The following is a 27,294-nucleotide window of genomic DNA, read 5'->3' on the forward strand; positions in this document are numbered from 1 at the left end:
CCCTAGGTCCAGGCAGTTTTACCACGCAGTTCAGCTCAGAAGGGGCAAAGCCCAGGCCCCTCTGCAGCACGGACCTGCTGAACTCCAGCCGGGTGAGGGCCGCGGTCTCGGCTCCAGCCTCACGGCTGAAGCGCACCGCATTATGGCGCCTCACACCGGCGGTTCGCTGGGCCATGCTGCACTTTCCTACCTTGGAGAAGGGTCGGGAGGCTCTCAATCCGGAGGTCGGGGCAAGTCCACCTGGCTGGGGAGCAGCTTCCACCTCCGGGGCTCTTGCAGGGAGCGGGCCTTGCGGGGAGAAGTCCGGGCCCTGGCTGCAGGAGGCCTCCCTCAGGGACGTTGCCGATCGGCCTGGTCGGTCCCTGGAATCCGAGGCCTCTCCTGGATCCTGGCTGGTGACGTCAGCGGGGAGCAGTCCTGGTCAGGCCGGGCTCCGGGTAGATGGTCGGCCGGGCTTCTGGATGGGACCCACTCCGTGAGGAGTCCTCCGACCCCTCTGGCTAGGTCCCCTGTCGCTCCCGGTCCGTCCCAATCTCCACTCGCCTCGGCCTCCGGACCGCTCCAAGGACCCAGGACTCTGCAGCTCTGTCAACCGGCACCTCCCCGTCTCGTCTGGTCTGGCCTGATGGATCAGCTCCCTGCAAGGAAAAAAGAAAGACTGTCAAATACAGCTCAAAAAGCCCCCTGCTGGACAAAGGTTTCTCTCGCTATTGGAGGGAAACCCGAGTCCAGAGAGAGAGAGAGAGAGAGAGAGAGAGAGAGAGAGAGAGAGAGAGAGAGAGAGAGACACACACACACACACACACACTGTTCAATGTGCACACAAGAGAGAGCTCAAAATCATGGACATACAGATCAAAATCGATTCACAATATGAATACTACAATTGTTCATTTCCTGTGTCTTCCTAGCCCAGTCGGCGAGGGAGCTCAGCACCGTGCTGTGCCTTTCTCTGCCTCTCCCTTTACTGCCAGGTCAGTGATGACATCACAGAACTCATCGCTCGGCAGGCTGCAATGACATCACAAAGCACGTACATTCTATCACGGCAGGCAGGCTTTTTTGTCTTTCTTTCAACCCAAGAATGATAAGGAGGTGCGTGCACCTTTCCCGGAAACACTGCAATACCGGGCCGATGCGTAAAGCGGGTGGAGCAAGCTCCCTCTCCGACTCCCCGTTGCAAAAATCCGTTTAATATGTTGTCCCCACATGGGGGACGTATCAGATATTAAACTGATAAGAACAGATACTACACTTGATCTTAGCCAAAAGGCCGAGAAGCGATACCTGCAATGGGCTCCCCCCAGAACGCCAGCGGCACAGGCCAGGAGGTAGCACCCCAGGAGGGGGCGCCACCGGCAGGGCTGCTACCGCTGCTGGGTACCCTAGCAAGCTTATTTGCTTGACATTGACCACCTCCACCTTATATGCCTGATCTGCTGTTCACCTGGATCACAGCTCCGCCCCAACAGGGCAGAGCCTCCCAAAAAATGGTACAAACTCATCCATGTCCCCCTCCACGGAATGCTTTAGTAAAAGGCGAAAGCGTTATGCGTATTGAAGGGAAACCCGAGTCCAAGATGCTTCCAACCAGCTCCTGGGTGCTCCCTGCGGCCGCAGGCCATGCTCCAGACAGCCGGGAGGGAGGGGGGGGGAGAGGGGGGGAGAGAGAGAGAGAGAGAGAGAGAGAGAGAGAGAGAGAGAGAGAGAGAGAGAGAGAGAGAGAGAGAGAGACACACACACACACACACACACTGTTCAATGTGCACACAAGAGAGAGCTCAAAATCATGGACATACAGATCAAAATCGATTCACAATATGAATACTACAATTGTTCATTTCCTGTGTCTTCCTAGCCCAGTCGGCGAGGGAGCTCAGCACCGTGCTGTGCCTTTCTCTGCCTCTCCCTTTACTGCCAGGTCAGTGATGACATCACAGAACTCATCGCTCGGCAGGCTGCAATGACATCACAAAGCACGTACATTCTATCACGGCAGGCAGGCTTTTTTGTCTTTCTTTCAACCCAAGAATGATAAGGAGGTGCGTGCACCTTTCCCGGAAACACTGCAATACCGGGCCGATGCGTAAAGCGGGTGGAGCAAGCTCCCTCTCCGACTCCCCGTTGCAAAAATCCGTTTAATATGTTGTCCCCACATGGGGGACGTATCAGATATTAAACTGATAAGAACAGATACTACACTTGATCTTAGCCAAAAGGCCGAGAAGCGATACCTGCAATGGGCTCCCCCCAGAACGCCAGCGGCACAGGCCAGGAGGTAGCACCCCAGGAGAGGGCGCCACCGGCAGGGCTGCTACCGCTGCTGGGTACCCTAGCAAGCTTATTTGCTTGACATTGACCACCTCCACCTTATATGCCTGATCTGCTGTTCACCTGGATCACAGCTCCGCCCCAACAGGGCAGAGCCTCCCAAAAAATGGTACAAACTCATCCATGTCCCCCTCCACGGAATGCTTTAGTAAAAGGCGAAAGCGTTATGCGTATTGAAGGGAAACCCGAGTCCAAGATGCTTCCAACCAGCTCCTGGGTGCTCCCTGCGGCCGCAGGCCATGCTCCAGACAGCCGGGAGGGAGGGGGGGGAGAGGGGGGGAGAGAGAGAGAGAGAGAGAGAGAGAGAGAGAGAGAGAGAGAGAGAGAGAGAGAGAGAGAGAGACACACACACACACACACACACTGTTCAATGTGCACACAAGAGAGAGCTCAAAATCATGGACATACAGATCAAAATCGATTCACAATATGAATACTACAATTGTTCATTTCCTGTGTCTTCCTAGCCCAGTCGGCGAGGGAGCTCAGCACCGTGCTGTGCCTTTCTCTGCCTCTCCCTTTACTGCCAGGTCAGTGATGACATCACAGAACTCATCGCTCGGCAGGCTGCAATGACATCACAAAGCACGTACATTCTATCACGGCAGGCAGGCTTTTTTGTCTTTCTTTCAACCCAAGAATGATAAGGAGGTGCGTGCACCTTTCCCGGAAACACTGCAATACCGGGCCGATGCGTAAAGCGGGTGGAGCAAGCTCCCTCTCCGACTCCCCGTTGCAAAAATCCGTTTAATATGTTGTCCCCACATGGGGGACGTATCAGATATTAAACTGATAAGAACAGATACTACACTTGATCTTAGCCAAAAGGCCGAGAAGCGATACCTGCAATGGGCTCCCCCCAGAACGCCAGCGGCACAGGCCAGGAGGTAGCACCCCAGGAGAGGGCGCCACCGGCAGGGCTGCTACCGCTGCTGGGTACCCTAGCAAGCTTATTTGCTTGACATTGACCACCTCCACCTTATATGCCTGATCTGCTGTTCACCTGGATCACAGCTCCGCCCCAACAGGGCAGAGCCTCCCAAAAAATGGTACAAACTCATCCATGTCCCCCTCCACGGAATGCTTTAGTAAAAGGCGAAAGCGTTATGCGTATTGAAGGGAAACCCGAGTCCAAGATGCTTCCAACCAGCTCCTGGGTGCTCCCTGCGGCCGCAGGCCATGCTCCAGACAGCCGGGAGGGAGGGGGGGGGAGAGGAGGAGAGAGAGAGAGAGAGAGAGAGAGAGAGAGAGAGAGAGAGAGACACACACACACACACACACACTGTTCAATGTGCACACAAGAGAGAGCTCAAAATCATGGACATACAGATCAAAATCGATTCACAATATGAATACTACAATTGTTCATTTCCTGTGTCTTCCTAGCCCAGTCGGCGAGGGAGCTCAGCACCGTGCTGTGCCTTTCTCTGCCTCTCCCTTTACTGCCAGGTCAGTGATGACATCACAGAACTCATCGCTCGGCAGGCTGCAATGACATCACAAAGCACGTACATTCTATCACGGCAGGCAGGCTTTTTTGTCTTTCTTTCAACCCAAGAATGATAAGGAGGTGCGTGCACCTTTCCCGGAAACACTGCAATACCGGGCCGATGCGTAAAGCGGGTGGAGCAAGCTCCCTCTCCGACTCCCCGTTGCAAAAATCCGTTTAATATGTTGTCCCCACATGGGGGACGTATCAGATATTAAACTGATAAGAACAGATACTACACTTGATCTTAGCCAAAAGGCCGAGAAGCGATACCTGCAATGGGCTCCCCCCAGAACGCCAGCGGCACAGGCCAGGAGGTAGCACCCCAGGAGAGGGCGCCACCGGCAGGGCTGCTACCGCTGCTGGGTACCCTAGCAAGCTTATTTGCTTGACATTGACCACCTCCACCTTATATGCCTGATCTGCTGTTCACCTGGATCACAGCTCCGCCCCAACAGGGCAGAGCCTCCCAAAAAATGGTACAAACTCATCCATGTCCCCCTCCACGGAATGCTTTAGTAAAAGGCGAAAGCGTTATGCGTATTGAAGGGAAACCCGAGTCCAAGATGCTTCCAACCAGCTCCTGGGTGCTCCCTGCGGCCGCAGGCCATGCTCCAGACAGCCGGGAGGGAGGGGGGGGGAGAGGGGGGAGAGAGAGAGAGAGAGAGAGAGAGAGAGAGAGAGAGAGAGAGAGAGAGAGAGAGAGAGAGAGAGAGAGAGACACACACACACACACACACACACTGTTCAATGTGCACACAAGAGAGAGCTCAAAATCATGGACATACAGATCAAAATCGATTCACAATATGAATACTACAATTGTTCATTTCCTGTGTCTTCCTAGCCCAGTCGGCGAGGGAGCTCAGCACCGTGCTGTGCCTTTCTCTGCCTCTCCCTTTACTGCCAGGTCAGTGATGACATCACAGAACTCATCGCTCGGCAGGCTGCAATGACATCACAAAGCACGTACATTCTATCACGGCAGGCAGGCTTTTTTGTCTTTCTTTCAACCCAAGAATGATAAGGAGGTGCGTGCACCTTTCCCGGAAACACTGCAATACCGGGCCGATGCGTAAAGCGGGTGGAGCAAGCTCCCTCTCCGACTCCCCGTTGCAAAAATCCGTTTAATATGTTGTCCCCACATGGGGGACGTATCAGATATTAAACTGATAAGAACAGATACTACACTTGATCTTAGCCAAAAGGCCGAGAAGCGATACCTGCAATGGGCTCCCCCCAGAACGCCAGCGGCACAGGCCAGGAGGTAGCACCCCAGGAGAGGGCGCCACCGGCAGGGCTGCTACCGCTGCTGGGTACCCTAGCAAGCTTATTTGCTTGACATTGACCACCTCCACCTTATATGCCTGATCTGCTGTTCACCTGGATCACAGCTCCGCCCCAACAGGGCAGAGCCTCCCAAAAAATGGTACAAACTCATCCATGTCCCCCTCCACGGAATGCTTTAGTAAAAGGCGAAAGCGTTATGCGTATTGAAGGGAAACCCGAGTCCAAGATGCTTCCAACCAGCTCCTGGGTGCTCCCTGCGGCCGCAGGCCATGCTCCAGACAGCCGGGAGGGAGGGGGGGGGAGAGGGGGGAGAGAGAGAGAGAGAGAGAGAGAGAGAGAGAGAGAGAGAGACACACACACACACACACACACACTGTTCAATGTGCACACAAGAGAGAGCTCAAAATCATGGACATACAGATCAAAATCGATTCACAATATGAATACTACAATTGTTCATTTCCTGTGTCTTCCTAGCCCAGTCGGCGAGGGAGCTCAGCACCGTGCTGTGCCTTTCTCTGCCTCTCCCTTTACTGCCAGGTCAGTGATGACATCACAGAACTCATCGCTCGGCAGGCTGCAATGACATCACAAAGCACGTACATTCTATCACGGCAGGCAGGCTTTTTTGTCTTTCTTTCAACCCAAGAATGATAAGGAGGTGCGTGCACCTTTCCCGGAAACACTGCAATACCGGGCCGATGCGTAAAGCGGGTGGAGCAAGCTCCCTCTCCGACTCCCCGTTGCAAAAATCCGTTTAATATGTTGTCCCCACATGGGGGACGTATCAGATATTAAACTGATAAGAACAGATACTACACTTGATCTTAGCCAAAAGGCCGAGAAGCGATACCTGCAATGGGCTCCCCCCAGAACGCCAGCGGCACAGGCCAGGAGGTAGCACCCCAGGAGAGGGCGCCACCGGCAGGGCTGCTACCGCTGCTGGGTACCCTAGCAAGCTTATTTGCTTGACATTGACCACCTCCACCTTATATGCCTGATCTGCTGTTCACCTGGATCACAGCTCCGCCCCAACAGGGCAGAGCCTCCCAAAAAATGGTACAAACTCATCCATGTCCCCCTCCACGGAATGCTTTAGTAAAAGGCGAAAGCGTTATGCGTATTGAAGGGAAACCCGAGTCCAAGATGCTTCCAACCAGCTCCTGGGTGCTCCCTGCGGCCGCAGGCCATGCTCCAGACAGCCGGGAGGGAGGGGGGGGGAGAGGGGGGGAGAGAGAGAGAGAGAGAGAGAGAGAGAGAGAGAGAGAGAGAGAGAGAGAGAGAGAGAGAGAGAGAGAGACACACACACACACACACACACACACTGTTCAATGTGCACACAAGAGAGAGCTCAAAATCATGGACATACAGATCAAAATCGATTCACAATATGAATACTACAATTGTTCATTTCCTGTGTCTTCCTAGCCCAGTCGGCGAGGGAGCTCAGCACCGTGCTGTGCCTTTCTCTGCCTCTCCCTTTACTGCCAGGTCAGTGATGACATCACAGAACTCATCGCTCGGCAGGCTGCAATGACATCACAAAGCACGTACATTCTATCACGGCAGGCAGGCTTTTTTGTCTTTCTTTCAACCCAAGAATGATAAGGAGGTGCGTGCACCTTTCCCGGAAACACTGCAATACCGGGCCGATGCGTAAAGCGGGTGGAGCAAGCTCCCTCTCCGACTCCCCGTTGCAAAAATCCGTTTAATATGTTGTCCCCACATGGGGGACGTATCAGATATTAAACTGATAAGAACAGATACTACACTTGATCTTAGCCAAAAGGCCGAGAAGCGATACCTGCAATGGGCTCCCCCCAGAACGCCAGCGGCACAGGCCAGGAGGTAGCACCCCAGGAGAGGGCGCCACCGGCAGGGCTGCTACCGCTGCTGGGTACCCTAGCAAGCTTATTTGCTTGACATTGACCACCTCCACCTTATATGCCTGATCTGCTGTTCACCTGGATCACAGCTCCGCCCCAACAGGGCAGAGCCTCCCAAAAAATGGTACAAACTCATCCATGTCCCCCTCCACGGAATGCTTTAGTAAAATACTGTTTATTAGGTTTAGTATTTTTACATTTCTTAAAATAGAACAATTTCAATTTTAATACTTATGATTAAAATCGTTTAAAATATCAGTTCTTAAAATCACTTAATTTTTAAAATCTTGTGATTTTTTTAACAAAACTAAAACAATAAACTTTAAAATAAACGTGCTCAAATCAAATAAACAAAACGTGATAAAAGCAAAAACTGCACACCAACAAAAAAGTCAAATACATTGAAGATAACAGAAAATGCAATAGACAAAATAAAGAAACAATTAAAAAGTAAAAATAAAAAACAAACAAAAAAGTCTAATGCATTTTAAATTAAACCCAAAACGGTCAATGTATTTGACAAAAAAATATAACAAAACTATACCAGAAACCCTAAACAATTGTGATTTAAAAAACAACTAAGTCTTTAAAAACAATTAAGATTTGTTATTTAAAATCTTCTTTTAAAAACAATCATTCATAAAATCTTTAAAAGATCTTTAAAAGATCTTGGACTCGGGCTCCAGCAGGGGGAACTAACCGTCCCCGGAGGTGGGTCCCATCATGGGATCCTGAGCTCCCCCAGATCTTGTATACGCCAGTTCTTAAAGGCTTCCTCCTTGCCCCTCTGATGGACCTCCAGATTGACGTAGTCTTTTACAAACACCATGCCCCTCCGCGCGATGACGATCGGGTCCAGCTCCTGCTTATTAAACAAACAGATGTTCCGTCCCTCCCACAGTGCCTGCTTCACTGCGCAGACGACACGCCACCAGCACCTCAGGGTTGATGTTGAAATTCCCCTTGCCGGACCGTATAGGATCTGCTGGGCGGTCGCCCGCGCAGGAACGGCGAACCTGTGGAGGAACGGAGAAAACAGGAGCCAGACCCTGTGGGCGGAGGGGCACTCACTAAAAATGTGAGCCTCCGTCTCCTTCCCCAAGCAACCCTTATAGGGGCAGGTGTCATAAGGAGCTATGCCCCTTCTGTGCATAAACACTCGGGTGGGGAGACACCGACTCACAGCCATCCAGGAGACATCTTTCTGCGTGTTCGTGAGGCAAACGTGCGTAGCGTTAGCCCAGATAAACCGGCAGGTTTCGGGAGGGAAATCTTCTATCCGGCTGGTCTCCTGGGCAGATCTCATCTGACTACAGATGGTCTTATAATCCCAGGAGGCCAGCACGACTTTATGGAGGCCTACTTCGAGCGCAAAGGCTCGGAGCGCCCTGTAGAACGGCGGGGGATCCCACGAGTGCGGCCTGGTGTTGTCCATGGCGCAGAGGCCGAATGGTCTCAGGCTGCTGGCAAAATAAAAGCGGTTCATGAAACTCACTTTCTTGCCAGCAGCCTGGATGTTCTTAACCACATAGGCCAGCCCCTGCGCCTTTATCAGCCGCACAACGTCCGGGACCCCCCTGCCTCCATCCAGGGTACCCTTCACCATCTGCACTCTTTTCAGCCTCTCCATTTTGCTCCCCCAGACAAACCGAAATATAATTCGGGTCACTAGTTTTGCGATACCCTTGTCTGGGGGGAAGATCATTCCTACGTAGAGGAGTATCGGGAAGAGGATGGCCTTTACGACCAGCACCTTACCAGCCATCGTCAAGGTCCTTGTGCTCCAGCCGTGGATCTTCCTTTGGACCTTTGCTATGGCCTCCTCCCAGCTCCGGGTGCCCGTGTTGGTCCCGTCGATCGTGATCCCCAGAACCTTGATAAACGGCTTCACAGGGAACACGGTCGGCGGGCCCCGGCCGACAGGCCATGCCCTGGAGAGGTAGACCTCGCTCTTGGCCTTGTTCACAGCGGCCCCCGTCGCCCTGCAGAAGCCGTCCAGCAGTTCCTCGACCCTGGCCACGGACGGAGCGTCCGTGCAGACCACGGCCACGTCGTCCATATAGGCCAGGGCCTTCAGTTGCTCTCCGCCGGAACCCGGGAGATGGAAACCTGTCACCCGGACGTCCCGGCGGATCGCCTGCATGAACGGCTCCAAGCAGAGGACGTACAGCAGGGCCGACAGGGGACAACCCTGCCGGACCCCCGACCTGACCGGAAATGGTTCGGTCAGGTGGCGGTTCACAAGGACCCTGCTGCTTAGGCCGCTGTAGATGATCTTGACCCACTTCCTCAGGCCTAGAGCGAGACCCATCCTCTCCATAACAAGCTGCAGGTATTCGTGGCCCACTCTGTCGAAGGCTTTCTCCTGGTCCAAGCTGATTAGGACCAGGGGAAGCCTTCTCTCGTTCGAGTAGGCCACGACATCCCTGAGCAGCATGGCGTTGTCGGCCGCCGATCTCCCCCGGGCACCACAGACCTGGTCGGGACCCACGACTTGAGGGAGTGGCCGCTGCAGCCGGAGCGTCAGTGCTTTGGCCAGTATCTTGTAGTCGGTGCACAGGAGGCTGACTGGCCGCCAGTTCCTCAGATCTTTCGTGTCTCCCTTCTTGTGAAGAAGGGAGAGGATACTCTTCTTCATCGAAGGGGCCAATCTGCCCTCTCTGTACATCGACCCCAGGACCTGGCCCAGATCTTCCTTAAGCACCTCCCAAAAGATCTTATAGAACTCAGCAGGGATCCCGTCGGGACCCGGTGTCCTTCCAGAGTTAAGACTCTTTATCACCTGGGAGAGTTCAGTGGTGGTGATCTCTGGATCCTCCTCCTCCTCGTCCCCCTCATTGCGGGACTCCAACAGGGACAGAAAGTGATGGATCAGATTTTGATCCACCACCTTCTGGTCGTACAACTCCCTGTAGAAATCCCGCACCACTGTCTCAACAGCCTCTCTGCCCTCCACCTCTTGCCCCGAGGAGTCGATCATGGAGGACATTGCAGGCCGCCTCTCCTTCGTTTTCTTGAAGAAGAAGCGGCTGCATTTCTCATCGTCCTCCATGATGCGGACCCTGGAAAGGACCTTGATCTTTTCTTGCTCCTCCCGATAGAGGGCGGAGAGACTCAGTTTGACCCGGGCCACCTCCTCAGCTAGGTCGAAGCCTCTGAGCTGTAAAAGACTCAGGCGCTGGAGGCGGGCGTTTAGATGGGAATATCTCGCCCGCCTCTCGCGAGCTTTCCGTTTCCCCAGCTGAATGAAGTAGCCCTTGGTTCTTTTCTTCATCATCTCCCACCACTCTATGGGAGAATCAAAAAGGTCCTTCAGGGTCCTCCACTCCTCGAGGCGTCTGCTAAAGGTCTTAATCACACGAGGGTCATCGAGCAGAGAGGTGTTGAGCTTCCAGACCCCAGGCCCCGACTCCCGTGTGCTCGGAATGAGCACCTCTGTCGTCAGGAGCCTGTGGTCTGAAAAGAAGACCGCCTCCGAAGACATAGCGGTCCTCTCCAGTGGCTTGCTGAGGAGGACGAGATCTATCCTGGAGAAGGAGGAGCCAGAAGAACTCACCCAGGTGAACAAGGGGACCAGGTCCCGACCTGCGTCGCAGAGTTCAAAGTCCTCCACGAACGCAGCGAGGTCCCTGCTGGATCTATCGTTGCGGGGCTTACTCCGGTCTACATCCCTCAGAGCACAGTTGAAATCACCTGAAATGATAACTGGCAAGGTGCCGATCAGGAGCGGGCGTAGCTGAGGGAGAAAGAGGACTCTCTCTCTCTGGCTGGTGGGGGCATAGACATTGACCAGCCTCAATACAGCCCCCTTGTATTTAAAATCGAGGCTGGCCAGTCTGCCCGCCTCTATAACCTTGAATGTTTTAACTATTAAGAAGGGGTTTTTCAGGAGTACGGCAATCCCGTCCGCTCGGGACACATTGGACCCCGACCAGAAGGATTCTCCTAGGGTCCAAGTGTCCCGGAGATCTTTGTATTCTTTTTGGAACGGGATGCCGCACTCCTGCAAACAGATAATATCCGCCTTCATTCCAGCCAGAGAGTTTAAAACATCGGTCCTCTTTTTCACCTCAGCAATGCTCCTCACATTAATTGAAATAATAGTTAATGCCATAATGGCTGTGAGGGCAATTACCCGCTCCGTAACAATCATGTAAAGAAACCTTTCTCTTCCCCACTCCTCTCTTCTCCCTCACCTAGCTTAGCGCTAGCACCCATCATTTCAATCATTTGCCTCACCGCTTGATCCTCTAGGAAGACTATGGGGGGGGCTCAGCTCCCGCCACCCGGTAAGGCGGGCAAAACTCCACTGGGCTCAGGGCCCGTGGTGCTGGAGGTTCTCCCTGGTTCCTTTGAGGCCGAGGCCCGACGAACAGATGGCAGGGCAGAGGCTTTATGTACAACTGGGGAGAAAACTGTATAGACCCCGCTAGTCGTTCTTTTAACTAATGGTGGGGGAGGGGGTGGTCTCTCCCTTCCCGGCTGTCTGCCGCCGCAGGCCTCCTCCCCCAGCGCCAGTGACCTTGCCATCACGTCCCTGATGTCTTTCTGGGAAAGGACACTGGCGCCGACTCTCGTCTCCTGAGGACCTGCGGCTCTCCCACTACTGCCGGGAGGGCATACCTGACCCCTCCCCTGGGAGAGTCTCAGTTGTGGGGCAGGAGGAATGTTATTTCTAGGGGGCCTCTCATCTACCAGGCTGCCCACTCGGGGCAGTGGAGAAGGCCCACCACTCTCCTCTCCGGAGTCAGAGTGGGGTGTATAAAAATTAGAGGGAGGGGACTCTGGAGCGGGGGAGGAGCCGGCAGGGGGGGGAGAATCTGCAGAATGAATCCTCTTTTTCATCATACCCCCCCTACCCATGCTCCTTTTCTCAGCCCTCCTTCTCTTCCCCGCTACCACTGTCCACTCTCCCTCTGCCTCCACTTCTGACCCAGAGTCAGAGAGGGAGCCTATGAGGCTCCTGAGGATTGTTTCCTCTCTACCCCCATCTTGGGGTATCACCTTTGGAGGAGCCTCCGCTTGGTTTTCTCTCTCTCCACCACCCCCGAGGGCCCGCGCCCTATTTGCATAGGAGGAGGGACAATTCCTAAAGAGGTGCCCTCCCCCACCGCACAGGTTGCAGGCCCTCTCCTGCTTGCAGGCCCTGGTCTGATGTTCCCCGCCGCAGACCTTGCACTTAACAACGGTACAGGCTGCGGCTAAATGACCCAGGGCCCCGCAGTTCCTACATAATTTGGGCATGCCATGATAAAAGACAAGCCCCCTATTTGCTCCTAAAACCACGGTGCTTGGTAGATGGCGTACTCCGCCGATGGCGGCCACTTCCACCTGCAGGCGCACCTGCCACCGCCGAGCACCGGTCCAGACCCCATCCTCATCATTAACTCTCCTACTTTCAGACAGGATCTCACAGTGTCTCCTCAGCCATACTTCTACGTCGTACTCTGCCACTGCTTCGTTGTAAAACTGAATAGTTACAATTTTAATCTCTCTATCCGTCAGGGCGTCGACCACAAAGTCATTCAGGGGCATGCTGTCTTTTTTCTCCCTATATAGGTTCCAAAAACTCTCCAGCACTTGAGGGTTCTTAAAGCTCACCTCGAACACGTCCCTAGGTCCAGGCAGTTTTACCACGCAGTTCAGCTCAGAAGGGGCAAAGCCCAGGCCCCTCTGCAGCACGGACCTGCTGAACTCCAGCCGGGTGAGGGCCGCGGTCTCGGCTCCAGCCTCACGGCTGAAGCGCACCGCATTATGGCGCCTCACACCGGCGGTTCGCTGGGCCATGCTGCACTTTCCTACCTTGGAGAAGGGTCGGGAGGCTCTCAATCCGGAGGTCGGGGCAAGTCCACCTGGCTGGGGAGCAGCTTCCACCTCCGGGGCTCTTGCAGGGAGCGGGCCTTGCGGGGAGAAGTCCGGGCCCTGGCTGCAGGAGGCCTCCCTCAGGGACGTTGCCGATCGGCCTGGTCGGTCCCTGGAATCCGAGGCCTCTCCTGGATCCTGGCTGGTGACGTCAGCGGGGAGCAGTCCTGGTCAGGCCGGGCTCCGGGTAGATGGTCGGCCGGGCTTCTGGATGGGACCCACTCCGTGAGGAGTCCTCCGACCCCTCTGGCTAGGTCCCCTGTCGCTCCCGGTCCGTCCCAATCTCCACTCGCCTCGGCCTCCGGACCGCTCCAAGGACCCAGGACTCTGCAGCTCTGTCAACCGGCACCTCCCCGTCTCGTCTGGTCTGGCCTGATGGATCAGCTCCCTGCAAGGAAAAAAGAAAGACTGTCAAATACAGCTCAAAAAGCCCCCTGCTGGACAAAGGTTTCTCTCGCTATTGGAGGGAAACCCGAGTCCAAGAGAGAGAGAGAGAGAGAGAGAGAGAGAGAGAGAGAGAGAGAGAGACACACACACACACACACACACTGTTCAATGTGCACACAAGAGAGAGCTCAAAATCATGGACATACAGATCAAAATCGATTCACAATATGAATACTACAATTGTTCATTTCCTGTGTCTTCCTAGCCCAGTCGGCGAGGGAGCTCAGCACCGTGCTGTGCCTTTCTCTGCCTCTCCCTTTACTGCCAGGTCAGTGATGACATCACAGAACTCATCGCTCGGCAGGCTGCAATGACATCACAAAGCACGTACATTCTATCACGGCAGGCAGGCTTTTTTGTCTTTCTTTCAACCCAAGAATGATAAGGAGGTGCGTGCACCTTTCCCGGAAACACTGCAATACCGGGCCGATGCGTAAAGCGGGTGGAGCAAGCTCCCTCTCCGACTCCCCGTTGCAAAAATCCGTTTAATATGTTGTCCCCACATGGGGGACGTATCAGATATTAAACTGATAAGAACAGATACTACACTTGATCTTAGCCAAAAGGCCGAGAAGCGATACCTGCAATGGGCTCCCCCCAGAACGCCAGCGGCACAGGCCAGGAGGTAGCACCCCAGGAGAGGGCGCCACCGGCAGGGCTGCTACCGCTGCTGGGTACCCTAGCAAGCTTATTTGCTTGACATTGACCACCTCCACCTTATATGCCTGATCTGCTGTTCACCTGGATCACAGCTCCGCCCCAACAGGGCAGAGCCTCCCAAAAAATGGTACAAACTCATCCATGTCCCCCTCCACGGAATGCTTTAGTAAAAGGCGAAAGCGTTATGCGTATTGAAGGGAAACCCGAGTCCAAGATGCTTCCAACCAGCTCCTGGGTGCTCCCTGCGGCCGCAGGCCATGCTCCAGACAGCCGGGAGGGAGGGGGGGGGAGAGGGGGGGAGAGAGAGAGAGAGAGAGAGAGAGAGAGAGAGAGAGAGAGAGAGAGAGAGAGAGAGACACACACACACACACACACACACACACACACACTGTTCAATGTGCACACAAGAGAGAGCTCAAAATCATGGACATACAGATCAAAATCGATTCACAATATGAATACTACAATTGTTCATTTCCTGTGTCTTCCTAGCCCAGTCGGCGAGGGAGCTCAGCACCGTGCTGTGCCTTTCTCTGCCTCTCCCTTTACTGCCAGGTCAGTGATGACATCACAGAACTCATCGCTCGGCAGGCTGCAATGACATCACAAAGCACGTACATTCTATCACGGCAGGCAGGCTTTTTTGTCTTTCTTTCAACCCAAGAATGATAAGGAGGTGCGTGCACCTTTCCCGGAAACACTGCAATACCGGGCCGATGCGTAAAGCGGGTGGAGCAAGCTCCCTCTCCGACTCCCCGTTGCAAAAATCCGTTTAATATGTTGTCCCCACATGGGGGACGTATCAGATATTAAACTGATAAGAACAGATACTACACTTGATCTTAGCCAAAAGGCCGAGAAGCGATACCTGCAATGGGCTCCCCCCAGAACGCCAGCGGCACAGGCCAGGAGGTAGCACCCCAGGAGAGGGCGCCACCGGCAGGGCTGCTACCGCTGCTGGGTACCCTAGCAAGCTTATTTGCTTGACATTGACCACCTCCACCTTATATGCCTGATCTGCTGTTCACCTGGATCACAGCTCCGCCCCAACAGGGCAGAGCCTCCCAAAAAATGGTACAAACTCATCCATGTCCCCCTCCACGGAATGCTTTAGTAAAAGGCGAAAGCGTTATGCGTATTGAAGGGAAACCCGAGTCCAAGATGCTTCCAACCAGCTCCTGGGTGCTCCCTGCGGCCGCAGGCCATGCTCCAGACAGCCGGGAGGGAGGGGGGGGGAGAGGGGGGGAGAGAGAGAGAGAGAGAGAGAGAGAGAGAGAGAGAGAGAGAGAGAGAGAGAGAGAGAGAGAGAGAGAGAGAGAGAGACACACACACACACACACACACACACACACTGTTCAATGTGCACACAAGAGAGAGCTCAAAATCATGGACATACAGATCAAAATCGATTCACAATATGAATACTACAATTGTTCATTTCCTGTGTCTTCCTAGCCCAGTCGGCGAGGGAGCTCAGCACCGTGCTGTGCCTTTCTCTGCCTCTCCCTTTACTGCCAGGTCAGTGATGACATCACAGAACTCATCGCTCGGCAGGCTGCAATGACATCACAAAGCACGTACATTCTATCACGGCAGGCAGGCTTTTTTGTCTTTCTTTCAACCCAAGAATGATAAGGAGGTGCGTGCACCTTTCCCGGAAACACTGCAATACCGGGCCGATGCGTAAAGCGGGTGGAGCAAGCTCCCTCTCCGACTCCCCGTTGCAAAAATCCGTTTAATATGTTGTCCCCACATGGGGGACGTATCAGATATTAAACTGATAAGAACAGATACTACACTTGATCTTAGCCAAAAGGCCGAGAAGCGATACCTGCAATGGGCTCCCCCCAGAACGCCAGCGGCACAGGCCAGGAGGTAGCACCCCAGGAGAGGGCGCCACCGGCAGGGCTGCTACCGCTGCTGGGTACCCTAGCAAGCTTATTTGCTTGACATTGACCACCTCCACCTTATATGCCTGATCTGCTGTTCACCTGGATCACAGCTCCGCCCCAACAGGGCAGAGCCTCCCAAAAAATGGTACAAACTCATCCATGTCCCCCTCCACGGAATGCTTTAGTAAAATACTGTTTATTGGGTTTAGTATTTTTACATTTCATCAATAAAAACAATTCGATTTTTAATACTTATGATTAAAAACGTTTTAAAATATCAATTCTTAAAATCACTTAAAATTTTTAAAATCTTGTGATTTTTTTTTAACAAAACTAAAACAATAAACTTTAAAATAAACGTGCTCAAATCAAATAAACAAAACGTGATAAAAGCAAAAACTGCACACCAACAAAAAAGTCAAATACATTGAAGATAACAGAAAATGCAATAGACAAAATAAAGAAACAATTAAAAAGTAAAAATAAAAAACAAACAAAAAAGTCTAATGCATTTTAAATTAAACCCAAAACGGTCAATGTATTTGACAAAAAAATATAACAAAACTATACCAGAAACCCTAAACAATTGTGATTTAAAAACAACTAAGTCTTTAAAAACAATTAAGATTTGTTATTTAAAATCTTCTTTTAAAAACAATCATTCATAAAATCTTTAAAAGATCTTTAAAAGATCTTGGACTCGGGCTCCAGCAGGGGGAACTAACCGTCCCCGGAGGTGGGTCCCATCATGGGATCCTGAGCTCCCCCAGATCTTGTATACGCCAGTTCTTAAAGGCTTCCTCCTTGCCCCTCTGATGGACCTCCAGATTGACGTAGTCTTTTACAAACACCATGCCCCTCCGCGCGATGACGATCGGGTCCAGCTCCTGCTTATTAAACAAACAGATGTTCCGTCCCTCCCACAGTGCCTGCTTCACTGCGCAGACGACACGCCACCAGCACCTCAGGGTTGATGTTGAAATTCCCCTTGCCGGACCGTATAGGATCTGCTGGGCGGTCGCCCGCGCAGGAACGGCGAACCTGTGGAGGAACGGAGAAAACAGGAGCCAGACCCTGTGGGCGGAGGGGCACTCACTAAAAATGTGAGCCTCCGTCTCCTTCCCCAAGCAACCCTTATAGGGGCAGGTGTCATAAGGAGCTATGCCCCTTCTGTGCATAAACACTCGGGTGGGGAGACACCGACTCACAGCCATCCAGGAGACATCTTTCTGCGTGTTCGTGAGGCAAACGTGCGTAGCGTTAGCCCAGATAAACCGGCAGGTTTCGGGAGGGAAATCTTCTATCCGGCTGGTCTCCTGGGCAGATCTCATCTGACTACAGATGGTCTTATAATCCCAGGAGGCCAGCACGACTTTATGGAGGCCTACTTCGAGCGCGAAGGCTCGGAGCGCCCTGTAGAACGGCGGGGGATCCCACGAGTGCGGCCTGGTGTTGTCCATGGCGCAGAGGCCGAATGGTCTCAGGCTGCTGGCAAAATAAAAGCGGTTCATAAAACTCACTTTCTTGCCAGCAGCCTGGATGTTCTTAACCACATAGGCCAGCCCCTGCGCCTTTATCAGCCGCACAACGTCCGGGACCCCCCTGCCTCCATCCAGGGTACCCTTCACCATCTGCACTCTTTTCAGCCTCTCCATTTTGCTCCCCCAGACAAACCGAAATATAATTCGGGTCACTAGTTTTGCGATACCCTTGTCTGGGGGGAAGATCATTCCTACGTAGAGGAGTATCGGGAAGAGGATGGCCTTTACGACCAGCACCTTACCAGCCATCGTCAAGGTCCTTGTGCTCCAGCCGTGGATCTTCCTTTGGACCTTTGCTATGGCCTCCTCCCAGCTCCGGGTGCCGCGTGTTGGTCCCGGGATCGTGATCCCCAGCCCTCTGAAGAACGCGCCTTCACAGGGAACCCTGGCGCCCGGGGGAGGTAGACCTCGCTCTTGGCCTTGTTCACAGCGGCCCCCTCGCCCTGCAGAAGCCGTCCAGCAGTTCCTCGACCCTGGCCACGGACGGAGCGTCCGTGCAGACCACGGCCACGTCGTCCATATAGGCCAGGGCCTTCAGTTGCTCTCCGCCGGAACCCGGGAGATGGAAACCTGTCACCCGGACGTCCCGGCGGATCGCCTGCATGAACGGCTCCAAGCAGAGGACGTACAGCAGGGCCGACAGGGGACAACCCTGCCGGACCCCCGACCTGACCGGAAATGGTTCGGTCAGGTGGCGGTTCACAAGGACCCTGCTGCTTAGGCCGCTGTAGATGATCTTCACCCACTTCCTCAGGCCAAGAGCGAGACCCATCCTCTCCATAACGAGCTGCAGGTATTCGTGGCCCACTCTGTCGAAGGCTTTCTCCTGGTCCAAGCTGATTAGGACCAGGGGAAGCCCTCTCTCGTTCGAGTAGGCCACGACATCCCTGAGCAGCATGGCGTTGTCGGCCGCCGATCTCCCCCGGGCACCACAGACCTGGTCGGGACCCACGACTTGAGGGAGTGGCCGCTGCAGCCGGAGCCGGAATGCTTTAGTAAAAGGCGAAAGCGTTATGCGTATTGAAGGGAAACCCGAGTCCAAGATGCTTCCAACCAGCTCCTGGGTGCTCCCTGCGGCCGCAGGCCATGCTCCAGACAGCCGGGAGGGAGGGGGGGGGGAGAGGGGGGGAGAGAGAGAGAGAGAGAGAGAGAGAGAGAGAGAGAGAGAGAGAGAGAGAGAGAGAGAGAGAGAGAGAGAGAGAGAGAGAGAGAGAGAGACACACACACACACACACACACACACTGTTCAATGTGCACACAAGAGAGAGCTCAAAATCATGGACATACAGATCAAAATCGATTCACAATATGAATACTACAATTGTTCATTTCCTGTGTCTTCCTAGCCCAGTCGGCGAGGGAGCTCAGCACCGTGCTGTGCCTTTCTCTGCCTCTCCCTTTACTGCCAGGTCAGTGATGACATCACAGAACTCATCGCTCGGCAGGCTGCAATGACATCACAAAGCACGTACATTCTATCACGGCAGGCAGGCTTTTTTGTCTTTCTTTCAACCCAAGAATGATAAGGAGGTGCGTGCACCTTTCCCGGAAACACTGCAATACCGGGCCGATGCGTAAAGCGGGTGGAGCAAGCTCCCTCTCCGACTCCCCGTTGCAAAAATCCGTTTAATATGTTGTCCCCACATGGGGGACGTATCAGATATTAAACTGATAAGAACAGATACTACACTTGATCTTAGCCAAAAGGCCGAGAAGCGATACCTGCAATGGGCTCCCCCCAGAACGCCAGCGGCACAGGCCAGGAGGTAGCACCCCAGGAGAGGGCGCCACCGGCAGGGCTGCTACCGCTGCTGGGTACCCTAGCAAGCTTATTTGCTTGACATTGACCACCTCCACCTTATATGCCTGATCTGCTGTTCACCTGGATCACAGCTCCGCCCCAACAGGGCAGAGCCTCCCAAAAAATGGTACAAACTCATCCATGTCCCCCTCCACGGAATGCTTTAGTAAAATACTGTTTATTAGGTTTAGTATTTTTACATTTCTTAAAATAGAACAATTTCAATTTTAATACTTATGATTAAAATCGTTTAAAATATCAGTTCTTAAAATCACTTAAAATTTTTAAAATCTTGTGATTTTTTTAACAAAACTAAAACAATAAACTTTAAAATAAACGTGCTCAAATCAAATAAACAAAACGTGATAAAAGCAAAAACTGCACACCAACAAAAAAGTCAAATACATTGAAGATAACAGAAAATGCAATAGACAAAATAAAGAAACAATTAAAAAGTAAAAATAAAAAACAAACAAAAAAGTCTAATGCATTTTAAATTAAACCCAAAACGGTCAATGTATTTGACAAAAAAAATATAACAAAACTATACCAGAAACCCTAAACAATTGTGATTTAAAAACAACTAAGTCTTTAAAAACAATTAAGATTTGTTATTTAAAATCTTCTTTTAAAAACAATCATTCATAAAATCTTTAAAAGATCTTTAAAAGATCTTGGACTCGGGCTCCAGCAGGGGGAACTAACCGTCCCCGGAGGTGGGTCCCATCATGGGATCCTGAGCTCCCCCAGATCTTGTATACGCCAGTTCTTAAAGGCTTCCTCCTTGCCCCTCTGATGGACCTCCAGATTGACGTAGTCTTTTACAAACACCATGCCCCTCCGCGCGATGACGATCGGGTCCAGCTCCTGCTTATTGAACAAACAGATGTTCCGTCCCTCCCACAGTGCCTGCTTCACTGCGCAGACGACACGCCACCAGCACCTCAGGGTTGATGTTGAAATTCCCCTTGCCGGACCGTATAGGATCTGCTGGGCGGTCGCCCGCGCAGGAACGGCGAACCTGTGGAGGAACGGAGAAAACAGGAGCCAGACCCTGTGGGCGGAGGGGCACTCACTAAAAATGTGAGCCTCCGTCTCCTTCCCCAAGCAACCCTTATAGGGGCAGGTGTCATAAGGAGCTATGCCCCTTCTGTGCATAAACACTCGGGTGGGGAGACACCGACTCACAGCCATCCAGGAGACATCTTTCTGCGTGTTCGTGAGGCAAACGTGCGTAGCGTTAGCCCAGATAAACCGGCAGGTTTCGGGAGGGAAATCTTCTATCCGGCTGGTCTCCTGGGCAGATCTCATCTGACTACAGATGGTCTTATAATCCCAGGAGGCCAGCACGACTTTATGGAGGCCTACTTCGAGCGCAAAGGCTCGGAGCGCCCTGTAGAACGGCGGGGGATCCCACGAGTGCGGCCTGGTGTTGTCCATGGCGCAGAGGCCGAATGGTCTCAGGCTGCTGGCAAAATAAAAGCGGTTCATGAAACTCACTTTCTTGCCAGCAGCCTGGATGTTCTTAACCACATAGGCCAGCCCCTGCGCCTTTATCAGCCGCACAACGTCCGGGACCCCCCTGCCTCCATCCAGGGTACCCTTCACCATCTGCACTCTTTTCAGCCTCTCCATTTTGCTCCCCCAGACAAACCGAAATATAATTCGGGTCACTAGTTTTGCGATACCCTTGTCTGGGGGGAAGATCATTCCTACGTAGAGGAGTATCGGGAAGAGGATGGCCTTTACGACCAGCACCTTACCAGCCATCGTCAAGGTCCTTGTGCTCCAGCCGTGGATCTTCCTTTGGACCTTTGCTATGGCCTCCTCCCAGCTCCGGGTGCCCGTGTTGGTCCCGTCGATCGTGATCCCCAGAACCTTGATAAACGGCTTCACAGGGAACACGGTCGGCGGGCCCCGGCCGACAGGCCATGCCCTGGAGAGGTAGACCTCGCTCTTGGCCTTATTCACAGCGGCCCCCGTCGCCCTGCAGAAGCCGTCCAGCAGTTCCTCGACCCTGGCCACGGACGGAGCGTCCGTGCAGACCACGGCCACGTCGTCCATATAGGCCAGGGCCTTCAGTTGCTCTCCGCCGGAACCCGGGAGATGGAAACCTGTCACCCGGACGTCCCGGCGGATCGCCTGCATGAACGGCTCCAAGCAGAGGACGTACAGCAGGGCCGACAGGGGACAACCCTGCCGGACCCCCGACCTGACCGGAAATGGTTCGGTCAGGTGGCGGTTCACAAGGACCCTGCTGCTTAGGCCGCTGTAGATGATCTTGACCCACCTCCTCAGGCCAAGAGCGAGACCCATCCTCTCCATAACAAGCTGCAGGTATTCGTGGCCCACTCTGTCGAAGGCTTTCTCCTGGTCCAAGCTGATTAGGACCAGGGGAAGCCTTCTCTCGTTCGAGTAGGCCACGACATCCCTGAGCAGCATGGCGTTGTCGGCCGCCGATCTCCCCCGGGCACCACAGACCTGGTCGGGACCCACGACTTGAGGGAGTGGCCGCTGCAGCCGGAGCGTCAGTGCTTTGGCCAGTATCTTGTAGTCGGTGCACAGGAGGCTGACTGGCCGCCAGTTCCTCAGATCTTTCGTGTCTCCCTTCTTGTGAAGAAGGGAGAGGATACTCTTCTTCATCGAAGGGGCCAATCTGCCCTCTCTGTACATCGACCCCAGGACCTGGCCCAGATCTTCCTTAAGCACCTCCCAAAAGATCTTATAGAACTCAGCAGGGATCCCGTCGGGACCCGGTGTCCTTCCAGAGTTAAGACTCTTTATCACCTGGGAGAGTTCAGTGGTGGTGATCTCTGGATCCTCCTCCTCCTCCTCGTCCCCCTCATTGCGGGATTCCAACAGGGACAGAAAGTGATGGATCAGATTTTGATCCACCACCTTCTGGTCGTACAACTCCCTGTAGAAATCCCGCACCACTGTCTCAACAGCCTCTCTGCCCTCCACCTCTTGCCCCGAGGAGTCGATCATGGAGGACATTGCAGGCCGCCTCTCCTTCGTTTTCTTGAAGAAGAAGCGGCTGCATTTCTCATCGTCCTCCATGATGCGGACCCTGGAAAGGACCTTGATCTTTTCTTGCTCCTCCCGATAGAGGGCGGAGAGACTCAGTTTGACCCGGGCCACCTCCTCAGCTAGGTCGAAGCCTCTGAGCTGTAAAAGACTCAGGCGCTGGAGGCGGGCGTTTAGATGGGAATATCTCGCCCGCCTCTCGCGAGCTTTCCGTTTCCCCAGCCGAATGAAGTAGCCCTTGGTTCTTTTCTTCATCATCTCCCACCACTCTATGGGAGAATCAAAAAGGTCCTTCAGGGTCCTCCACTCCTCGAGGCGTCTGCTAAAGGTCTTAATCACACGAGGGTCATCGAGCAGAGAGGTGTTGAGCTTCCAGACCCCAGGCCCCGACTCCCGTGTGCTCGGAATGAGCACCTCTGTCGTCAGGAGCCTGTGGTCTGAAAAGAAGACCGCCTCCGAAGACATAGCGGTCCTCTCCAGTGGCTTGCTGAGGAGGACGAGATCTATCCTGGAGAAGGAGGAGCCAGAAGAACTCACCCAGGTGAACAAGGGGACCAGGTCCCGACCTGCGTCGCAGAGTTCAAAGTCCTCCACGAACGCAGCGAGGTCCCTGCTGGATCTATCGTTGCGGGGCTTACTCCGGTCTACATCCCTCAGAGCACAGTTGAAATCACCTGAAATGATAACTGGCAAGGTGCCGATCAGGAGCGGGCGTAGCTGAGGGAGAAAGAGGACTCTCTCTCTCTGGCTGGTGGGGGCATAGACATTGACCAGCCTCAATACAGCCCCCTTGTATTTAAAATCGAGGCTGGCCAGTCTGCCCGCCTCTATAACCTTGAATGTTTTAACTATTAAGAAGGGGTTTTTCAGGAGTACGGCAATCCCGTCCGCTCGGGACACATTGGACCCCGACCAGAAGGATTCTCCTAGGGTCCAAGTGTCCCGGGGATCTTTGTATTCTTTTTGGAACGGGATGCCGCACTCCTGCAAACAGATAATATCCGCCTTCATTCCAGCCAGAGAGTTTAAAACATCGGTCCTCTTTTTCACCTCAGCAATGCTCCTCACATTAATTGAAATAATAGTTAATGCCATAATGGCTGTGAGGGCAATTACCCGCTCCGTAACAATCATGTAAAGAAACCTTTCTCTTCCCCACTCCTCTCTTCTCCCTCACCTAGCTTAGCGCTAGCACCCATCATTTCAATCATTTGCCTCACCGCTTGATCCTCTAGGAAGACTATGGGGGGGGCTCGGCTCCCGCCACCCGGTAAGGCGGGCAAAACTCCACTGGGCTCAGGGCCCGTGGTGCTGGAGGTTCTCCCTGGTTCCTTTGAGGCCGAGGCCCGACGAACAGATGGCAGGGCAGAGGCTTTATGTACAACTGGGGAGAAAACTGTATAGACCCCGCTAGTCGTTCTTTTAACTAATGGTGGGGGAGGGGGTGGTCTCTCCCTTCCCGGCTGTCTGCCGCCGCAGGCCTCCTCCCCCAGCGCCAGTGACCTTGCCATCACGTCCCTGATGTCTTTCTGGGAAAGGACACTGGCGCCGACTCTCGTCTCCTGAGGACCTGCGGCTCTCCCACTACTGCCGGGAGGGCATACCTGACCCCTCCCCTGGGAGAGTCTCAGTTGTGGGGCAGGAGGAATGTTATTTCTAGGGGGCCTCTCATCTACCAGGCTGCCCACTCGGGGCAGTGGAGAAGGCCCACCACTCTCCTCTCCGGAGTCAGAGTGGGGCGTATAAAAATTAGAGGGAGGGGACTCTGGAGCGGGGGAGGAGCCGGCAGGGGGGGGAGAATCTGCAGAATGAATCCTCTTTTTCATCATACCCCCCCTACCCATGCTCCTCTTCTCTTTACAAAATGCTTTAGTAAAAGGCGAAAGCGTTATGCGTTATTCTTCCCCCGACAGGGGACAACCTTTAGTTACAACAGGGCAGAGCCTCCCAAAAAATGGTACAAACTCATCCATGTCCCCCTCCACGGAATGCTTTAGTAAAAGGCGAAAGCGTTATGCGTATTGAAGGGAAACCCGAGTCCAAGATGCTTCCAACCAGCTCCTGGGTGCTCCCTGCGGCCGCAGGCCATGCTCCAGACAGCCGGGAGGGAGGGGGGGGGAGAGAGAGAGAGAGAGAGAGAGAGAGAGAGAGAGAGAGAGAGAGAGAGAGAGAGAGAGAGAGAGAGACACACACACACACACACACACACTGTTCAATGTGCACACAAGAGAGAGCTCAAAATCATGGACATACAGATCAAAATCGATTCACAATATGAATACTACAATTGTTCATTTCCTGTGTCTTCCTAGCCCAGTCGGCGAGGGAGCTCAGCACCGTGCTGTGCCTTTCTCTGCCTCTCCCTTTACTGCCAGGTCAGTGATGACATCACAGAACTCATCGCTCGGCAGGCTGCAATGACATCACAAAGCACGTACATTCTATCACGGCAGGCAGGCTTTTTTGTCTTTCTTTCAACCCAAGAATGATAAGGAGGTGCGTGCACCTTTCCCGGAAACACTGCAATACCGGGCCGATGCGTAAAGCGGGTGGAGCAAGCTCCCTCTCCGACTCCCCGTTGCAAAAATCCGTTTAATATGTTGTCCCCACATGGGGGACGTATCAGATATTAAACTGATAAGAACAGATACTACACTTGATCTTAGCCAAAAGGCCGAGAAGCGATACCTGCAATGGGCTCCCCCCAGAACGCCAGCGGCACAGGCCAGGAGGTAGCACCCCAGGAGAGGGCGCCACCGGCAGGGCTGCTACCGCTGCTGGGTACCCTAGCAAGCTTATTTGCTTGACATTGACCACCTCCACCTTATATGCCTGATCTGCTGTTCACCTGGATCACAGCTCCGCCCCAACAGGGCAGAGCCTCCCAAAAAATGGTACAAACTCATCCATGTCCCCCTCCACGGAATGCTTTAGTAAAAGGCGAAAGCGTTATGCGTATTGAAGGGAAACCCGAGTCCAAGATGCTTCCAACCAGCTCCTGGGTGCTCCCTGCGGCCGCAGGCCATGCTCCAGACAGCCGGGAGGGAGGGGGGGGGAGAGAGAGAGAGAGAGAGAGAGAGAGAGAGAGAGAGAGAGAGAGAGAGAGAGAGAGAGAGAGAGACACACACACACACACACACACACACTGTTCAATGTGCACACAAGAGAGAGCTCAAAATCATGGACATACAGATCAAAATCGATTCACAATATGAATACTACAATTGTTCATTTCCTGTGTCTTCCTAGCCCAGTCGGCGAGGGAGCTCAGCACCGTGCTGTGCCTTTCTCTGCCTCTCCCTTTACTGCCAGGTCAGTGATGACATCACAGAACTCATCGCTCGGCAGGCTGCAATGACATCACAAAGCACGTACATTCTATCACGGCAGGCAGGCTTTTTTGTCTTTCTTTCAACCCAAGAATGATAAGGAGGTGCGTGCACCTTTCCCGGAAACACTGCAATACCGGGCCGATGCGTAAAGCGGGTGGAGCAAGCTCCCTCTCCGACTCCCCGTTGCAAAAATCCGTTTAATATGTTGTCCCCACATGGGGGACGTATCAGATATTAAACTGATAAGAACAGATACTACACTTGATCTTAGCCAAAAGGCCGAGAAGCGATACCTGCAATGGGCTCCCCCCAGAACGCCAGCGGCACAGGCCAGGAGGTAGCACCCCAGGAGAGGGCGCCACCGGCAGGGCTGCTACCGCTGCTGGGTACCCTAGCAAGCTTATTTGCTTGACATTGACCACCTCCACCTTATATGCCTGATCTGCTGTTCACCTGGATCACAGCTCCGCCCCAACAGGGCAGAGCCTCCCAAAAAATGGTACAAACTCATCCATGTCCCCCTCCACGGAATGCTTTAGTAAAAGGCGAAAGCGTTATGCGTATTGAAGGGAAACCCGAGTCCAAGATGCTTCCAACCAGCTCCTGGGTGCTCCCTGCGGCCGCAGGCCATGCTCCAGACAGCCGGGAGGGAGGGGGGGGAGAGAGAGAGAGAGAGAGAGAGAGAGAGAGAGAGAGAGAGAGAGAGAGAGAGAGAGAGAGAGAGACACACACACACACACACACACACTGTTCAATGTGCACACAAGAGAGAGCTCAAAATCATGGACATACAGATCAAAATCGATTCACAATATGAATACTACAATTGTTCATTTCCTGTGTCTTCCTAGCCCAGTCGGCGAGGGAGCTCAGCACCGTGCTGTGCCTTTCTCTGCCTCTCCCTTTACTGCCAGGTCAGTGATGACATCACAGAACTCATCGCTCGGCAGGCTGCAATGACATCACAAAGCACGTACATTCTATCACGGCAGGCAGGCTTTTTTGTCTTTCTTTCAACCCAAGAATGATAAGGAGGTGCGTGCACCTTTCCCGGAAACACTGCAATACCGGGCCGATGCGTAAAGCGGGTGGAGCAAGCTCCCTCTCCGACTCCCCGTTGCAAAAATCCGTTTAATATGTTGTCCCCACATGGGGGACGTATCAGATATTAAACTGATAAGAACAGATACTACACTTGATCTTAGCCAAAAGGCCGAGAAGCGATACCTGCAATGGGCTCCCCCCAGAACGCCAGCGGCACAGGCCAGGAGGTAGCACCCCAGGAGAGGGCGCCACCGGCAGGGCTGCTACCGCTGCTGGGTACCCTAGCAAGCTTATTTGCTTGACATTGACCACCTCCACCTTATATGCCTGATCTGCTGTTCACCTGGATCACAGCTCCGCCCCAACAGGGCAGAGCCTCCCAAAAAATGGTACAAACTCATCCATGTCCCCCTCCACGGAATGCTTTAGTAAAAGGCGAAAGCGTTATGCGTATTGAAGGGAAACCCGAGTCCAAGATGCTTCCAACCAGCTCCTGGGTGCTCCCTGCGGCCGCAGGCCATGCTCCAGACAGCCGGGAGGGAGGGGGGGGAGAGAGAGAGAGAGAGAGAGAGAGAGAGAGAGAGAGAGAGAGAGAGAGAGAGAGAGAGAGAGAGAGACACACACACACACACACACACACTGTTCAATGTGCACACAAGAGAGAGCTCAAAATCATGGACATACAGATCAAA

At 53.4% G+C, this 27,294-nt stretch overlaps 25 non-coding genes and 1 pseudogene across 25 annotated transcripts; all 26 read right to left on the reverse strand.

Annotated features, from left to right (window-relative positions):
* Positions 1-1,094: 1,094 nt before the first annotated feature.
* Positions 1,095-1,285, reverse strand: LOC136725614 (U2 spliceosomal RNA). Its single transcript, XR_010807625.1, has one exon. It is a non-coding gene; the product is annotated as a U2 spliceosomal RNA (small nuclear RNA).
* A 176-nt stretch (positions 1,286-1,461) lies between these two features.
* LOC136725638 (U5 spliceosomal RNA) lies at positions 1,462-1,577 on the reverse strand. Its single transcript, XR_010807646.1, has one exon. It is a non-coding gene; the product is annotated as a U5 spliceosomal RNA (small nuclear RNA).
* Positions 1,578-2,041: 464 nt separating this feature from the next.
* On the reverse strand, positions 2,042-2,232 carry LOC136725615 (U2 spliceosomal RNA). The gene has a single exon (XR_010807626.1). It is a non-coding gene; the product is annotated as a U2 spliceosomal RNA (small nuclear RNA).
* A 176-nt stretch (positions 2,233-2,408) lies between these two features.
* On the reverse strand, positions 2,409-2,524 carry LOC136725639 (U5 spliceosomal RNA). Its single transcript, XR_010807647.1, has one exon. It is a non-coding gene; the product is annotated as a U5 spliceosomal RNA (small nuclear RNA).
* Positions 2,525-2,981: 457 nt separating this feature from the next.
* LOC136725616 (U2 spliceosomal RNA) lies at positions 2,982-3,172 on the reverse strand. Its single transcript, XR_010807627.1, has one exon. It is a non-coding gene; the product is annotated as a U2 spliceosomal RNA (small nuclear RNA).
* A 176-nt stretch (positions 3,173-3,348) lies between these two features.
* Positions 3,349-3,464, reverse strand: LOC136725640 (U5 spliceosomal RNA). The gene has a single exon (XR_010807648.1). It is a non-coding gene; the product is annotated as a U5 spliceosomal RNA (small nuclear RNA).
* Positions 3,465-3,900: 436 nt separating this feature from the next.
* Positions 3,901-4,091, reverse strand: LOC136725617 (U2 spliceosomal RNA). Its single transcript, XR_010807628.1, has one exon. It is a non-coding gene; the product is annotated as a U2 spliceosomal RNA (small nuclear RNA).
* A 176-nt stretch (positions 4,092-4,267) lies between these two features.
* On the reverse strand, positions 4,268-4,383 carry LOC136725641 (U5 spliceosomal RNA). Its single transcript, XR_010807649.1, has one exon. It is a non-coding gene; the product is annotated as a U5 spliceosomal RNA (small nuclear RNA).
* A 467-nt stretch (positions 4,384-4,850) lies between these two features.
* LOC136725618 (U2 spliceosomal RNA) lies at positions 4,851-5,041 on the reverse strand. Its single transcript, XR_010807629.1, has one exon. It is a non-coding gene; the product is annotated as a U2 spliceosomal RNA (small nuclear RNA).
* A 176-nt stretch (positions 5,042-5,217) lies between these two features.
* LOC136725643 (U5 spliceosomal RNA) lies at positions 5,218-5,333 on the reverse strand. Its single transcript, XR_010807650.1, has one exon. It is a non-coding gene; the product is annotated as a U5 spliceosomal RNA (small nuclear RNA).
* A 437-nt stretch (positions 5,334-5,770) lies between these two features.
* On the reverse strand, positions 5,771-5,961 carry LOC136725621 (U2 spliceosomal RNA). The gene has a single exon (XR_010807631.1). It is a non-coding gene; the product is annotated as a U2 spliceosomal RNA (small nuclear RNA).
* A 176-nt stretch (positions 5,962-6,137) lies between these two features.
* LOC136725645 (U5 spliceosomal RNA) lies at positions 6,138-6,253 on the reverse strand. Its single transcript, XR_010807652.1, has one exon. It is a non-coding gene; the product is annotated as a U5 spliceosomal RNA (small nuclear RNA).
* A 468-nt stretch (positions 6,254-6,721) lies between these two features.
* LOC136725622 (U2 spliceosomal RNA) lies at positions 6,722-6,912 on the reverse strand. The gene has a single exon (XR_010807632.1). It is a non-coding gene; the product is annotated as a U2 spliceosomal RNA (small nuclear RNA).
* A 6,781-nt stretch (positions 6,913-13,693) lies between these two features.
* On the reverse strand, positions 13,694-13,884 carry LOC136725623 (U2 spliceosomal RNA). The gene has a single exon (XR_010807633.1). It is a non-coding gene; the product is annotated as a U2 spliceosomal RNA (small nuclear RNA).
* Positions 13,885-14,060: 176 nt separating this feature from the next.
* On the reverse strand, positions 14,061-14,176 carry LOC136725646 (U5 spliceosomal RNA). The gene has a single exon (XR_010807653.1). It is a non-coding gene; the product is annotated as a U5 spliceosomal RNA (small nuclear RNA).
* A 464-nt stretch (positions 14,177-14,640) lies between these two features.
* On the reverse strand, positions 14,641-14,831 carry LOC136725624 (U2 spliceosomal RNA). Its single transcript, XR_010807634.1, has one exon. It is a non-coding gene; the product is annotated as a U2 spliceosomal RNA (small nuclear RNA).
* A 176-nt stretch (positions 14,832-15,007) lies between these two features.
* On the reverse strand, positions 15,008-15,123 carry LOC136725647 (U5 spliceosomal RNA). The gene has a single exon (XR_010807654.1). It is a non-coding gene; the product is annotated as a U5 spliceosomal RNA (small nuclear RNA).
* Positions 15,124-15,603: 480 nt separating this feature from the next.
* Positions 15,604-15,794, reverse strand: LOC136725625 (U2 spliceosomal RNA). The gene has a single exon (XR_010807635.1). It is a non-coding gene; the product is annotated as a U2 spliceosomal RNA (small nuclear RNA).
* Positions 15,795-18,927: 3,133 nt separating this feature from the next.
* LOC136725626 (U2 spliceosomal RNA) lies at positions 18,928-19,118 on the reverse strand. The gene has a single exon (XR_010807636.1). It is a non-coding gene; the product is annotated as a U2 spliceosomal RNA (small nuclear RNA).
* A 5,043-nt stretch (positions 19,119-24,161) lies between these two features.
* On the reverse strand, positions 24,162-24,267 carry LOC136725651 (uncharacterized; annotated as a pseudogene).
* Positions 24,268-24,721: 454 nt separating this feature from the next.
* On the reverse strand, positions 24,722-24,912 carry LOC136725627 (U2 spliceosomal RNA). Its single transcript, XR_010807637.1, has one exon. It is a non-coding gene; the product is annotated as a U2 spliceosomal RNA (small nuclear RNA).
* Positions 24,913-25,088: 176 nt separating this feature from the next.
* Positions 25,089-25,204, reverse strand: LOC136725648 (U5 spliceosomal RNA). The gene has a single exon (XR_010807655.1). It is a non-coding gene; the product is annotated as a U5 spliceosomal RNA (small nuclear RNA).
* A 454-nt stretch (positions 25,205-25,658) lies between these two features.
* On the reverse strand, positions 25,659-25,849 carry LOC136725628 (U2 spliceosomal RNA). The gene has a single exon (XR_010807638.1). It is a non-coding gene; the product is annotated as a U2 spliceosomal RNA (small nuclear RNA).
* Positions 25,850-26,025: 176 nt separating this feature from the next.
* Positions 26,026-26,141, reverse strand: LOC136725649 (U5 spliceosomal RNA). The gene has a single exon (XR_010807656.1). It is a non-coding gene; the product is annotated as a U5 spliceosomal RNA (small nuclear RNA).
* A 451-nt stretch (positions 26,142-26,592) lies between these two features.
* LOC136725629 (U2 spliceosomal RNA) lies at positions 26,593-26,783 on the reverse strand. Its single transcript, XR_010807639.1, has one exon. It is a non-coding gene; the product is annotated as a U2 spliceosomal RNA (small nuclear RNA).
* A 176-nt stretch (positions 26,784-26,959) lies between these two features.
* On the reverse strand, positions 26,960-27,075 carry LOC136725650 (U5 spliceosomal RNA). The gene has a single exon (XR_010807657.1). It is a non-coding gene; the product is annotated as a U5 spliceosomal RNA (small nuclear RNA).
* Positions 27,076-27,294: the final 219 nt, after the last annotated feature.

Source organism: Amia ocellicauda, unplaced genomic scaffold, assembly GCF_036373705.1.
Source record: "Amia ocellicauda isolate fAmiCal2 unplaced genomic scaffold, fAmiCal2.hap1 HAP1_SCAFFOLD_216, whole genome shotgun sequence".
Lineage (NCBI taxonomy): Eukaryota > Metazoa > Chordata > Actinopteri > Amiiformes > Amiidae > Amia > Amia ocellicauda.